Below are 14,860 nucleotides of genomic sequence, written 5' to 3'. Positions count from 1 at the left end.
CGTTGAGGCAGACAGAGAGAGATTAAGAAAAAAGTCACGGGCTACGTGGCAAAGCAGGAGGAATTCAGAAACGGGGATGGCAACCAAGGGAGAGTGAGCTGGTGAAGGACAACGGGCATTCCAAGTGAGGGACGGGGAGCTGGGAAAAGCGAGGCAGAGAAAAACAGAATCACAGAGAGAATCACACAAAGCCAAAAAAGAAGAAACTGAACAACAGGAACAGGTGTAACCAAAGCGATGAAATCAGCCAACCAGAGACGGTGTTCCACTACGGGAACATGGAGCGTACGAATCAGCGCACCTGTTGATCTGCATTTTAGTCCCTAGGCGATCGTTAACGTCAGCAGAACAACAGACAACGTGCTTCTGTCAGAAAAGGACGACAAAACGCGGTTTCGTGGAGCGGACTGAGAGAACTAGCCAAGACTGCCAAGATTAACAGCCAAGAAGGTAAAAGGCAATTCTGGCAGGGGGAGATCGCGACCACCGACTCACGGACCACCACCGAGCCTGCGCAGCGATTTACATACGGAACGAGCAAGTTTGTACCGATCAGCAGACAGGACAATAATGAATACGTATGAATACGTAAAATTTTGATCTACAAATTGAACGGGAAAGGTGCGTGAGGTACGCACGCCAGGAGGAGCGATCCCCCGTGCATCCGGCGCCGTGAATAAAGAATGCCTGCTCTTTAATACTAAATTGGCGTTGAGGAGTTGTTTCCGATTTTACCGCGTTTTTCGGTAACACAGGGAGTCAGACCGAGAGAGCCAGAGAAAGACAAAAATACCGACAGGCTACAGGACAGAGCAGGAGGAGTAAAAAAATAAAAACGGAGCCAGAGCCAGGCAGAGAGAGGCGGAGAAAGAACAAGTAGCCACAGGCTACAGGACAGAGAGAGGGAGGACTGAAAAGACGGGGAGGCAGGGAGCCACTCAGAGCGAGACGGAGAAAGAAGGTGCGGGGGGGGGGGGCGCAAAAAAAAAATAATTTTGCAGCAGGTAAGGAAAGAGAGGGGGCCGGGGGAGAGACAGGGAGGGCTCAGGACGTACAAGAGAGGCAACGGGGCCCCACTGGCCCAGGACTCACCGCGACTCTCGCTCTCAGCGCTGCTGGCACAATTTAGCCGTTCACATGCTTCTTTCCCCTCCTCTCCTCCCTGCCTCTTCTGCAGCTCCAGACTCTAGGCCGACCTCCACCTGAAGAGAACACGGGGGTGTCTTACAGCTCTTACGAGATGAGGCTTCCTCGGCACGTAGCCTAGCTCGCTCGTGCCCTACACGCCCGTACCGAACTGCAGGTTACGCGTACGGACCCTGCGGTGCACGTTGGTGGCCTGGCCTGGCCCGCTGCGGGCTATGAAGGGGGATCCTTCCTCCCTCACCTGCAGGGACAGGCTCTCTCTTGCCTGCAGCAGGAAAGCAGCTGGCAGCCAGAGCGCCTTCAGTTTCTTCTGCTTTACCTTTCGTTGGCGTCTCCAGCTTCAGCCGAGGCAGCTCCTCTCCACAGCCGGGAAGGGCTTTGTCTATCCCTTTTCGGCCCTGCGCTGCAAGGACGGCGAGGCCAGGCAGAGAGAAGCCACGCGAGCCTGAGACGGCCGCAGTCAACGGCATCCCCGGGGGAAGGACAGACAACCACGTCCTCAGCACGGTCTCTGGGAGAGGGAAAGAAGAAACAGCGACCGTCATTACCGTCGATCGACCCTGGCCAAAGCCTCTCCTTGCGCAGGGGCTTCTGGACACAGCGCCCCTTCCCCGCGCTAATGCTAAGGGCCCCTGCGCCGAGGGGGAATCCAGTGCGCTTGAGGGCCGGCTCGCTGCCTTCACGACAGGGCCTGGGGGCGGCCAAGGGCTACGCGGCACGCTGCAGGGGAGGTGCCGGGGCTGGGGGCAGGCGCACGGGGCAAGGGGGGGGCAAGGGGAGGCTGAGCGGGAGCTCCGGCGAGCCGGGGAGGCGGCCATCATCTGCGCCCTGGGCACGGGGAAAAGGTCACCGTCCTCCTCCTTTCCCTCTTCCCTTCTGTCAGCTCCCGGGAACTCACCGCTTCTCGGGGAGCGGCCGCACCCGCAAGCCCCCAGAAATCAACACGAATCCAACCCCAAATACACCGCGCGTACCGTACGCGGCACGGCCGCCCGGCACCCGAGCGCCGGAAGACCGCGCCTCCCGCCACGCCCCGGCGAACCACGTGACAGCGCCGGCAGCCACTGCGCCTGGACTACAGCTCCCGGCATGCTCTGCGCCACAACACGGCCGCCCGGCAGCCTCGCGCCGCAAGGACTACATCTCCCGGCATGCTCTGCGCCACAACACGGCCGCCCGGCAGCCGCGCGCCACAAGGACTACACCTCCCGGCATGCTCTGCGACACAACACGGCCGCCCGGCCAGCCCACAGCCACACCACCACAGCTCCCGGCATGCTCTGCGACACAACACGGCCGCACGGCCAGCCGGCAGGCGCACCACCACAGCTCCCGGAATGCCGCGAGCCCGCCCTCCCGCTCTCGGACCCTGCGGGGCACCGTCCCTCCCGCCGATGCACCCGGAACCCCCACCGAGCCCTCACCACAGCCTCGCTCTCCCCACAGCTCCGCTCCGACCCGGCGCTGCCCCGCCGCAGCCCTCCTCGGGGCTTTACCCGGGACCCAGCGGCCCACCCCCCAGCCCCCGCTCACCTTCTCCCTCGCTACAGTCGCAGCCCGCTGACGCTCGGCCACAGCTCCGCTCCGCTCCGCCCTCGGCTCACACTGGCCCCCCGGAGCACGGCACCACCCCTTTTCCAGGGAGGAGCCGGCACCATCAGCCCCACTGCCCGCACCTGGGGCTCCTCCAGCCCCCGCGCGCAGCTGAGGCACAGCAGCAACGGGGGGCCCCCTCCCCTCACCCCCACAGTGCACCACCTCCTCCCCTGGGCTCCATCACAGCCCCTTGCCCCACGCAAAGGCAGCGCAAACGCAGCCCTGAGGGCAAAGGAGAGGGCAGGTGTTTGTGCAGGCGCACACGCGTAACAAGTCCCAGGAGCCATTCGTGGCTCAGGGTCCCCAACGCTCCCACTGCCCCAAGGCCACCTCGGCCGCTGTTACCGCAGCCGCACGGAGCTGGTGTTGGCTGGGATAGTGCTCATTTTCTCCAGAGTAGCTAGGAAGGGATAAGTTTTGGATTTATGCTCAAAACACCGTTAATAATGTAGAGATGTTTTGGTTCTTGCTGAGCACTGCTTCCACACTCAGGGCCTCTTCTGGTTCTCTCAGTGCCCCACCAGCAAGTAGGCTGGGAGAGGACACAGCTGGGAAAGCTTTCCCAGCTAACTGACCAAAGGGATATTCCATACCATTTGACATCATGCTCAGCACACGCAGCTGGGGGAAGAAGGGGGAGTCCTTGGGGGCTACGGCATTTCTCTTCCTAAGTAACCGTTACACATGACAGAGCCCTGCTTTCCCAGAAACAGCTCAACACCTGCCCGCCGAAAAGGAGGAGCGAATTAATTCCTTGCTTTGCTTCCACGCACAGCTTTTGCTTTACCTATTAAACCGTCTTGATCTCAACCCATGATTTTTCTCACTTTTACCCTTCCAGCTCTCTCCCCCAGCCCACTGAGGGTGGAGCGAGCAAGCAGCTCCCTGGTGCAGAGTTGCCAGCTGAGGCTAAGCCACGGCACGCGCTTGTCCCGGTTTGGCAGGGAACGGACCGTCCGTCGCCTGGCTCCTGGAGCGACGGGCTGCTGGGCAGAGGGGGAGGCCACCAAAGGTGAGGAGCAGGGCACAGGACAGTAGGAGGAGAGAAGAGCAGCATCCGGCTGGACGGGGGCGGGGGGGGCGTGTGTGCGTGTAGTGAGAAGGCACGAGGCAGGGAACAGGACGGCCAGAGGAGGACAGGGAGCCTGACGGAGGTGGAGATAAAAGCAGCAGAGAGAGGGGAAGAGCAGGACACAGACCAACAAAGAAGGAAGAGGAGCAGGCTGGAGACGCACAAAGAACCTGGGGCAGGCAGCACGACAGCGAGGGAGGAAAGAAGAACAGGGGCAGGAAGCTAGACCGAGCGAGATGAGACAGACAAGATAAGCGACAAGAACAGGGCAGAAAGGGAAGAATGAAGCCACGGGGACAGGGAGCCGAGACGGCCAACGACGGAGGGAAGGGGCCGGGGAGGGAACACCACAAAACAAACCACGGGGCTACGTGGTACAGAGCATGAGAAGGCAGAGAATTAACAATTAGGGACAGGGAGCCAGAAAAACAACAAAAAAAACACCAAAACAAAGGGAGATGGAGAGCAAAAGGAATCGCAATGCGTACAGAGAGAAGAGAGAAACAATTCTAAGAGAGGGTCACGGGGAAGCCAGAGACAGCAAGATGGAGAAAGGACAGAAGCTACAGGCTACAGGGCAGAGAGGGAAGAATTAATGAATAGACGCAGAGAGCTGGGCAGAAAGAGGTGGAGAAAGGCTGAAGATCACACGGCCAACAGGGAAGAGAGAAGAGAGGGAGGAATTCTAAAAACAGGGGCAAGAAGCCAGAGAGAGGGAGAGAGAGGCAACAATAAATGGGGACAAGCCACAGGGCAGCGAGGAGGGAATCGATGAATAAGAACAGCAGACCAAAGAGAACACAACGTAGAATGGAAAAAAGGAACAGCGGCCTACAGGGAAGGAGGAATTAAAGATCAGGCACTGGGAGGCAGACAGAGACACATGAAGAAACAAGTGGGATAAAAAAAAAAAAAAACAACAACGGCAACGGGCTACAAAGACAGACAGAGAGGGAAGAAATAAAACATCGCAGCAAGGAGCTGGACAGAGAGAGATGAGGACAAACAAATAGCACAGGTCTACGTGACAGAGAACGTGGAATTAGAACACAGAGAGAGGGAGCCGGACAGAGAGAGAGGCCGAGAGAAAAACCTAGACGGGCTACAGCGGGCAGAGGCAGGGATTAAAACCTAGGGACAGGGAGCTGGACAGAGAGAGACGGAGATCACAGGGAACAGCGGTGGCTGCAGGAAGAACAGGAATCCACAAATAGGGAAAGGGAGCTCGACAGAGAAGAACTCAGAAAGGCAAGAACAGTAGCAGGGTGCAGAGCAGAGCAGACGAATGAAAAAGCGCGGGGGGAGCGTTGAGGCAGACAGAGAGAGATTAAGAAAAAAGTCACGGGCTACGTGGCAAAGCAGGAGGAATTCAGAAACGGGGATGGCAACCAAGGGAGAGTGAGCTGGTGAAGGACAACGGGCATTCCAAGTGAGGGACGGGGAGCTGGGAAAAGCGAGGCAGAGAAAAACAGAATCACAGAGAGAATCACACAAAGCCAAAAAAGAAGAAACTGAACAACAGGAACAGGTGTAACCAAAGCGATGAAATCAGCCAACCAGAGACGGTGTTCCATTACGGGAACATGGAGCGTACGAATCAGCGCACCTGTCGATCTGCATTTTAGTCCCTAGGCGATCGTTAACGTCAGCAGAACAACAGACAACGTGCTTCTGTCAGAAAAGGACGACAAAACGCGGTTTCGTGGAGCGGACTGAGAGAACTAGCCAAGACTGCCAAGATTAACAGCCAAGAAGGTAAAAGGCAATTCTGGCAGGGGGAGATCGTGACCACCGACTCACGGACCACCACCGAGCCTGCGCAGCGATTTACATACGGAACGAGCAAGTTTGTACCGATCAGCAGACAGGACAATAATGAATACGTATGAATACGTAAAATTTTGATCTACAAATTGAACGGGAAAGGTGCGTGAGGTACGCACGCCAGGAGGAGCGATCCCCCGTGCATCCGGCGCCGTGAATAAAGAATGCCTGCTCTTTAATACTAAATTGGCGTTGAGGAGTTGTTTCCGATTTTACCGCGTTTTTCGGTAACACAGGGAGTCAGACCGAGAGAGCCAGAGAAAGACAAAAATACCGACAGGCTACAGGACAGAGCAGGAGGAGTAAAAAAATAAAAACGGAGCCAGAGCCAGGCAGAGAGAGGCGGAGAAAGAACAAGTAGCCACAGGCTACAGGACAGAGAGAGGGAGGACTGAAAAGACGGGGAGGCAGGGAGCCACTCAGAGCGAGACGGAGAAAGAAGGTGCGGGGGGGGCGCAAAAAAAAAATAATTTTGCAGCAGGTAAGGAAAGAGAGGGGGCCGGGGGAGAGACAGGGAGGGCTCAGGACGTACAAGAGAGGCAACGGGGCCCCACTGGCCCAGGACTCACCGCGACTCTCGCTCTCAGCGCTGCTGGCACAATTTAGCCGTTCACATGCTTCTTTCCCCTCCTCTCCTCCCTGCCTCTTCTGCAGCTCCAGACTCTAGGCCGACCTCCACCTGAAGAGAACACGGGGGTGTCTTACAGCTCTTACGAGATGAGGCTTCCTCGGCACGTAGCCTAGCTCGCTCGTGCCCTACACGCCCGTACCGAACTGCGCGTTACGCGTACGGACCCTGCGGTGCACGTTGGTGGCCTGGCCTGGCCCGCTGCGGGCTATGAAGGGGGATCCTTCCTCCCTCACCTGCAGGGACAGGCTCTCTCTTGCCTGCAGCAGGAAAGCAGCTGGCAGCCAGAGCGCCTTCAGTTTCTTCTGCTTTACCTTTCGTTGGCGTCTCCAGCTTCAGCCGAGGCAGCTCCTCTCCACAGCCGGGAAGGGCTTTGTCTATCCCTTTTCGGCCCTGCGCTGCAAGGACGGCGAGGCCGGGCAGAGAGAAGCCACGCGAGCCTGAGACGGCCGCAGTCAACGGCATCCCCGGGGGAAGGACAGACAACCACGTCCTCAGCACGGTCTCTGGGAGAGGGAAAGAAGAAAGAGCGACCGTCATTACCGTCGATCGACCCTGGCCAAAGCCTCTCCTTGCGCAGGGGCTTCTGGACACAGCGCCCCTTCCCCGCGCTAATGCTAAGGGCCCCTGCGCCGAGGGGGAATCCAGTGCGCTTGAGGGCCGGCTCGCTGCCTTCACGACAGGGCCTGGGGGCGGCCAAGGGCTACGCGGCACGCTGCAGGGGAGGTGCCGGGGCTGGGGGCAGGCGCACGGGGCAAGGGGGGGGCAAGGGGAGGCTGAGCGGGAGCTCCGGCGAGCCGGGGAGGCGGCCATCATCTGCGCCCTGGGCACGGGGAAAAGGTCACCGTCCTCCTCCTTTCCCTCTTCCCTTCTGTCAGCTCCCGGGAACTCACCGCTTCTCGGGGAGCGGCCGCACCCGCAAGCCCCCAGAAATCAACACGAATCCAACCCCAAATACACCGCGCGTACCGTACGCGGCACGGCCGCCCGGCACCCGAGCGCCGGAAGACCGCGCCTCCCGCCACGCCCCGGCGAACCACGTGACAGCGCCGGCAGCCACTGCGCCTGGACTACAGCTCCCGGCATGCTCTGCGCCACAACACGGCCGCCCGGCAGCCGCGCGCCCCAAGGACTACACCTCCCGGCATGCTCTGCGACACAACACGGCCGCACCGCAGCCGCGCGCCACAAGGACTACACCTCCCGGCATGCTCTGCGACACAACACGGCCGCACGGCCAGCCCACAGCCACACCACCACAGCTCCCGGAATGCCGCGAGCCCGCCCTCCCGCTCTCGGACCCTGCGGGGCACCGTCCCTCCCGCCGATGCACCCGGAACCCCCACCACAGCCTCGCTCTCCCCACAGCTCCGCTCCGACCCGGCGCTGCCCGCCGCAGCCCTCCTCGGGGCTATACCCGGGACCCAGCGGCCCACCCCCCAGCCCCCGCTCACCTTCCCCCTCGCTACAGTCGCAGCCCGCTGACGCTCGGCCACAGCTCCGCTCCGCTCCGCCCTCGGCTCACACTGGCCCCCCGGAGCACGGCACCACCCCTTTTCCAGGGAGGAGCCGGCACCATCAGCCCCACTGCCCGCACCTGGGGCTCCTCCAGCCCCCGCGCGCAGCTGAGGCACAGCAGCAACGGGGGGCCCCCTCCCCTCACCCCCACAGTGCACCACCTCCTCCCCTGGGCTCCATCACAGCCCCTTGCCCCACGCAAAGGCAGCGCAAACGCAGCCCTGAGGGCAAAGGAGAGGGCAGGTGTTTGTGCAGGCGCGCACGTAACAAGTCCCAGGAGCCATTCGTGGCTCAGGGTCCCCAACGCTCCCCCTGCCCCAAGGCCACCTCGGCCGCCGTTGCCGCAGCCGCACGGAGCTGGTGTTGGCTGCGATAGTGCTCATTTTCTCCAGAGTAGCTAGGAAGGGATAAGTTTTGGATTTATGCTCAAAACACCGTTAATAATGTAGAGATGTTTTGGTTCTTGCTGAGCACTGCTTCCACACTCAGGGCCTCTTCTGGTTCTCTCAGTGCCCCACCAGCAAGTAGGCTGGGAGAGGACACAGCTGGGAAAGCTTTCCCAGCTAACTGACCAAAGGGATATTCCATACCATTTGACATCATGCTCAGCACACACAGCTGGGGGAAGAAGGGGGCGTCCTTGGGGGCTACGGCATTTCTCTTCCTAACTAACCGTTACACATGACAGAGCCCTGCTTTCCCAGAAACAGCTCAACACCTGCCCGCCGAAAAGGAGGAGCGAATTAATTCCTTGCTTTGCTTCCACGCACAGCTTTTGCTTTACCTATTAAACCGTCTTGATCTCAACCCATGATTTTTCTCACTTTTACCCTTCCAGCTCTCTCCCCCAGCCCACTGAGGGTGGAGCGAGCAAGCAGCTCCCTGGTGCAGAGTTGCCAGCTGAGGCTAAGCCACGGCACGCGCTTGTCCCGGTTTGGCAGGGAACGGACCGTCCGTCGCCTGGCTCCTGGAGCGACGGGCTGCTGGGCAGAGGGGGAGGCCACCAAAGGTGAGGAGCAGGGCACAGGACAGTAGGAGGAGAGAAGAGCAGCATCCGGCTGGACGGGGGCGGGGGGGGCGTGTGTGCGTGTAGTGAGAAGGCACGAGGCAGGGAACAGGACGGCCAGAGGAGGACAGGGAGCCTGACGGAGGTGGAGATAAAAGCAGCAGAGAGAGGGGAAGAGCAGGACACAGACCAACAAAGAAGGATGAGGAGCAGGCTGGAGACGCACAAAGAACCTGGGGCAGGCAGCACGACAGCGAGGGAGGAAAGAAGAACAGGGGCAGGAAGCTGGACCGAGCGAGATGGAGACAGACAAGATAAGCGACAAGAACAGGGCAGAAAGGGAAGAATGAAGCCACGGGGACAGGGAGCCGAGACAGCCAACGACGGAGGGAAGGGGCCAGGGAGGGAACACCACAAAACAAACCACGGGGCTACGTGGTACAGAGCATGAGAAGGCAGCGAATTAACAATTAGGGACAGGGAGCCAGAAAAACAACAAAAAAAACACCAAAACAAAGGGAGATGGAGAGCAAAAGGAATCGCAATGCGTACAGAGAGAAGAGAGAAACAATTCTAAAAGAGGGTCACGGGGAAGCCAGAGACAGCAAGATGGAGAAAGGACAGAAGCTACAGGCTACAGGGCAGAGAGGGAAGAATTAATGAATAGACGCAGAGAGCTGGGCAGAAAGAGGTGGAGAAAGGCTGAAGATCACACGGCCAACAGGGAAGAGAGAAGAGAGGGAGGAATTTTAAAAACAGGGGCAAGAAGCCAGAGAGAGGGAGAGAGAGGCAACAATAAATGGGGACAAGCCACAGGGCAGTGAGGAGGGAATCGATGAATAAGAACAGCAGACCAAAGAGAACACAACGTAGAATGGAAAAAAGGAACAGCGGCCTACAGGGAAGGAGGAATTAAAGATCAGGCACCGGGAGGCAGACAGAGACACATGAAGAAACAAGTGGGAAAAAAAAAAAAAACAACAACAGCAATGGGCTACAAAGACAGACAGAGAGGGAAGAAATAAAACATCGCAGCAAGGAGCTGGACAGAGAGAGATGAGGACAAACAAATAGCACGGGTCTACGTGACAGAGAACGTGGAATTAGAACACAGAGAGAGGGAGCCGGACAGAGAGAGAGGCCGAGAGAAAAACCTAGACGGGCTACAGCGGGCAGAGGCAGGGATTAAAACCTAGGGACAGGGAGCTGGACAGAGAGAGACGGAGGTCACAGGGAACAGCGGTGGCTGCAGGAAGAACAGGAATTCACAAATAGGGAAAGGGAGCTCGACAGAGAAGAACTCAGAAAGGCAAGAACAGTAGCAGGGTGCAGAGCAGAGCAGACGAATGAAAAAGCGCGGGGGGAGCGTTGAGGCAGACAGAGAGAGATTAAGAAAAAAGTCACGGGCTACGTGGCAAAGCAGGAGGAATTCAGAAACGGGGATGGCAACCAAGGGAGAGTGAGCTGGTGAAGGACAACGGGCATTCCAAGTGAGGGACGGGGAGCTGGGAAAAGCGAGGCAGAGAAAAACAGAATCACAGAGAGAATCACACAAAGCCAAAAAAGAAGAAACTGAACAACAGGAACAGGTGTAACCAAAGCGATGAAATCAGCCAACCAGAGACGGTGTTCCATTACGGGAACATGGAGCGTACGAATCAGCGCACCTGTTGATCTGCATTTTAGTCCCTAGGCGATCGTTAACGTCAGCAGAACAACAGACAACGTGCTTCTGTCAGAAAAGGACGACAAAACGCGGTTTCGTGGAGCGGACTGAGAGAACTAGCCAAGACTGCCAAGATTAACAGCCAAGAAGGTAAAAGGCAATTCTGGCAGGGGGAGATCGCGACCACCGACTCACGGACCACCACCGAGCCTGCGCAGCGATTTACATACGGAACGAGCAAGTTTGTACCGATCAGCAGACAGGACAATAATGAATACGTATGAATACGTAAAATTTTGATCTACAAATTGAACGGGAAAGGTGCGTGAGGTACGCACGCCAGGAGGAGCGATCCCCCGTGCATCCGGCGCCGTGAATAAAGAATGCCTGCTCTTTAATACTAAATTGGCGTTGAGGAGTTGTTTCCGATTTTACCGCGTTTTTCGGTAACACAGGGAGTCAGACCGAGAGAGCCAGAGAAAGACAAAAATACCGACAGGCTACAGGACAGAGCAGGAGGAGTAAAAAAATAAAAACGGAGCCAGAGCCAGGCAGAGAGAGGCGGAGAAAGAACAAGTAGCCACAGGCTACAGGACAGAGAGAGGGAGGACTGAAAAGACGGGGAGGCAGGGAGCCACTCAGAGCGAGACGGAGAAAGAAGGTGCGGGGGGGGGCGCAAAAAAAAAATAATTTTGCAGCAGGTAAGGAAAGAGAGGGGGCCGGGGGAGAGACAGGGAGGGCCCAGGACGTACAAGAGAGGCAACGGGGCCCCACTGGCCCAGGACTCACCGCGACTCTCGCTCTCAGCGCTGCTGGCACAATTTAGCCGTTCACATGCTTCTTTCCCTTCCTCTCCTCCCTGCCTCTTCTGTAGCTCCAGACTCTAGGCCGACCTCCACCTGAAGAGAACACGGGGGTGTCTTACAGCTCTTACGAGATGAGGCTTCCTAGGCACGTAGCCTAGCTCGCTCGTGCACTACACACCCGTACCGAACTGCGCGTTACGCGTACAGACCCTGCGGTGCACGTTGGTGGCCTGGCCTGGCCCGCTGCGGGCTATGAAGGGGGATCCTTCCTCCCTCACCTGCTGGGACAGGCTCTCTCTTGCCTGCAGCAGGAAAGCAGCTGGCAGCCAGAGCGCCTTCAGTTTCTTCTGCTTTACCTTTCGTTGGCGTCTCCAGCTTCAGCCGAGGCAGCTCCTCTCCACAGCCGGGAAGGGCTTTGTCTATCCCTTTTCGGCCCTGCGCTGCAAGGACGGCGAGGCCGGGCAGAGAGAAGCCACGCGAGCCTGAGACGGCCGCAGTCAACGGCATCCCCGGGGGAAGGACAGACAACCACGTCCTCAGCACGGTCTCTGGGAGAGGGAAAGAAGAAACAGCGACCGTCATTACCGTCGATCGACCCTGGCCAAAGCCTCTCCTTGCGCAGGGGCTTCTGGACACAGCGCCCCTTCCCCGCGCTAATGCTAAGGGCCCCTGCGCCGAGGGGGAATCCAGTGCGCTTGAGGGCCGGCTCGCTGCCTTCACGACAGGGCCTGGGGGCGGCCAAGGGCTACGCGGCACGCTGCAGGGGAGGTGCCGGGGCTGGGGGCAGGCGCACGGGGCAAGGGGAGGCTGAGCGGGAGCTCCGGCGAGCCGGGGAGGCGGCCATCATCTGCGCCCTGGGCACGGGGAAAAGGTCACCGTCCTCCTCCTTTCCCTCTTCCCTTCTGTCAGCTCCCGGGAACTCACCGCTTCTCGGGGAGCGGCCGCACCCGCAAGCCCCCAGAAATCAACACGAATCCAACCCCAAATACACCGCGCGTACCGTACGCGGCACGGCCGCCCGGCACCCGAGCGCCGGAAGACCGCGCCTCCCGCCACGCCCCGGCGAACCACGTGACAGCGCCGGCAGCCACTGCGCCTGGACTACAGCTCCCGGCATGCTCTGCGCCACAACACGGCCGCCCGGCAGCCGCGCGCCCCAAGGACTACACCTCCCGGCATGCTCTGCGACACAACACGGCCGCACCGCAGCCGCGCGCCACAAGGACTGCAGCTCCCGGCATGCTCTGCGACACAACACGGCCGCACGGCCAGCCCACAGCCACACCACCACAGCTCCCGGAATGCCGCGAGCCCGCCCTCCCGCTCTCGGACCCTGCGGGGCACCGTCCCTCCCGCCGATGCACCCGGAACCCCCACCGAGCCCTCACCACAGCCTCGCTCTCCCCACAGCTCCGCTCCGACCCGGCGCTGCCCCGCCGCAGCCCTCCTCGGGGCTTTACCCGGGACCCAGCGGCCCACCCCCCAGCCCCCGCTCACCTTCTCCCTCGCTACAGTCGCAGCCCGCTGACGCTCGGCCACAGCTCCGCTCCGCTCCGCCCTCGGCTCACACTGGCCCCCCGGAGCACGGCACCACCCCTTTTCCAGGGAGGAGCCGGCACCATCAGCCCCACTGCCCGCACCTGGGGCTCCTCCAGCCCCCGCGCGCAGCTGAGGCACAGCAGCAACGGGGGGCCCCCTCCCCTCACCCCCACAGTGCACCACCTCCTCCCCTGGGCTCCATCACAGCCCCTTGCCCCACGCAAAGGCAGCGCAAACGCAGCCCTGAGGGCAAAGGAGAGGGCAGGTGTTTGTGCAGGCGCGCACGTAACAAGTCCCAGGAGCCATTCGTGGGTCAGGGTCCCCAACGCTCCCCCTGCCCCAAGGCCACCTCGGCCGCCGTTGCCACAGCCGCACGGAGCTGGTGTTGGCTGCGATAGTGCTCATTTTCTCCAGAGTAGCTAGGAAGGGATAAGTTTTGGATTTATGCTCAAAACACCGTTAATAATGTAGAGATGTTTTGGTTCTTGCTGAGCACTGCTTCCACACTCAGGGCCTCTTCTGGTTCTCTCAGTGCCCCACCAGCAAGTAGGCTGGGAGAGGACACAGCTGGGAAAGCTTTCCCAGCTAACTGACCAAAGGGATATTCCATACCATTTGACATCATGCTCAGCACACACAGCTGGGGGAAGAAGGGGGAGTCCTTGGGGGCTACGGCATTTCTCTTCCTAAGTAACCGTTACACATGACAGAGCCCTGCTTTCCCAGAAACAGCTCAACACCTGCCCGCCGAAAAGGAGGAGCGAATTAATTCCTTGCTTTGCTTCCACGCACAGCTTTTGCTTTACCTATTAAACCGTCTTGATCTCAACCCATGATTTTTCTCACTTTTACCCTTCCAGCTCTCTCCCCCAGCCCACTGAGGGTGGAGCGAGCAAGCAGCTCCCTGGTGCAGAGTTGCCAGCTGAGGCTAAGCCACGGCACGCGCTTGTCCCGGTTTGGCAGGGAACGGACCGTCCGTCGCCTGGCTCCTGGAGCGACGGGCTGCTGGGCAGAGGGGGAGGCCACCAAAGGTGAGGAGCAGGGCACAGGACAGTAGGAGGAGAGAAGAGCAGCATCCGGCTGGACGGGGGCGGGGGGGGCGTGTGTGCGTGTAGTGAGAAGGCACGAGGCAGGGAACAGGACGGCCAGAGGAGGACAGGGAGCCTGACGGAGGTGGAGATAAAAGCAGCAGAGAGAGGGGAAGAGCAGGACACAGACCAACAAAGAAGGATGAGGAGCAGGCTGGAGACGCACAAAGAACCTGGGGCAGGCAGCACGACAGCGAGGGAGGAAAGAAGAACAGGGGCAGGAAGCTGGACCGAGCGAGATGGAGACAGACAAGATAAGCGACAAGAACAGGGCAGAAAGGGAAGAATGAAGCCACGGGGACAGGGAGCCGAGACAGCCAACGACGGAGGGAAGGGGCCGGGGAGGGAACACCACAAAACAAACCACGGGGCTACGTGGTACAGAGCATGAGAAGGCAGAGAATTAACAATTAGGGACAGGGAGCCAGAAAAACAACAAAAAAAACACCAAAACAAAGGGAGATGGAGAGCAAAAGGAATCGCAATGCGTACAGAGAGAAGAGAGAAACAATTCTAAAAGAGGGTCACGGGGAAGCCAGAGACAGCAAGATGGAGAAAGGACAGAAGCTACAGGCTACAGGGCAGAGAGGGAAGAATTAATGAATAGACGCAGAGAGCTGGGCAGAAAGAGGTGGAGAAAGGCTGAAGATCACACGGCCAACAGGGAAGAGAGAAGAGAGGGAGGAATTTTAAAAACAGGGGCAAGAAGCCAGAGAGAGGGAGAGAGAGGCAACAAAAAATGGGGACAAGCCACAGGGCAGTGAGGAGGGAATCGATGAATAAGAACAGCAGACCAAAGAGAACACAACGTAGAATGGAAAAAAGGAACAGCGGCCTACAGGGAAGGAGGAATTAAAGATCAGGCACTGGGAGGCAGACAGAGACACATGAAGAAACAAGTGGGAAAAAAAAAAAAAAACAACAACAGCAATGGGCTACAAAGACAGACAGAGAGGGAAGAAATAAAACAT

This window comes from Phalacrocorax aristotelis, unplaced genomic scaffold, assembly GCF_949628215.1.
Source record: "Phalacrocorax aristotelis unplaced genomic scaffold, bGulAri2.1 scaffold_56, whole genome shotgun sequence".
Classification (NCBI taxonomy): domain Eukaryota; kingdom Metazoa; phylum Chordata; class Aves; order Suliformes; family Phalacrocoracidae; genus Phalacrocorax; species Phalacrocorax aristotelis.
Note: the sequence above shows the minus strand (reverse complement) of the source record.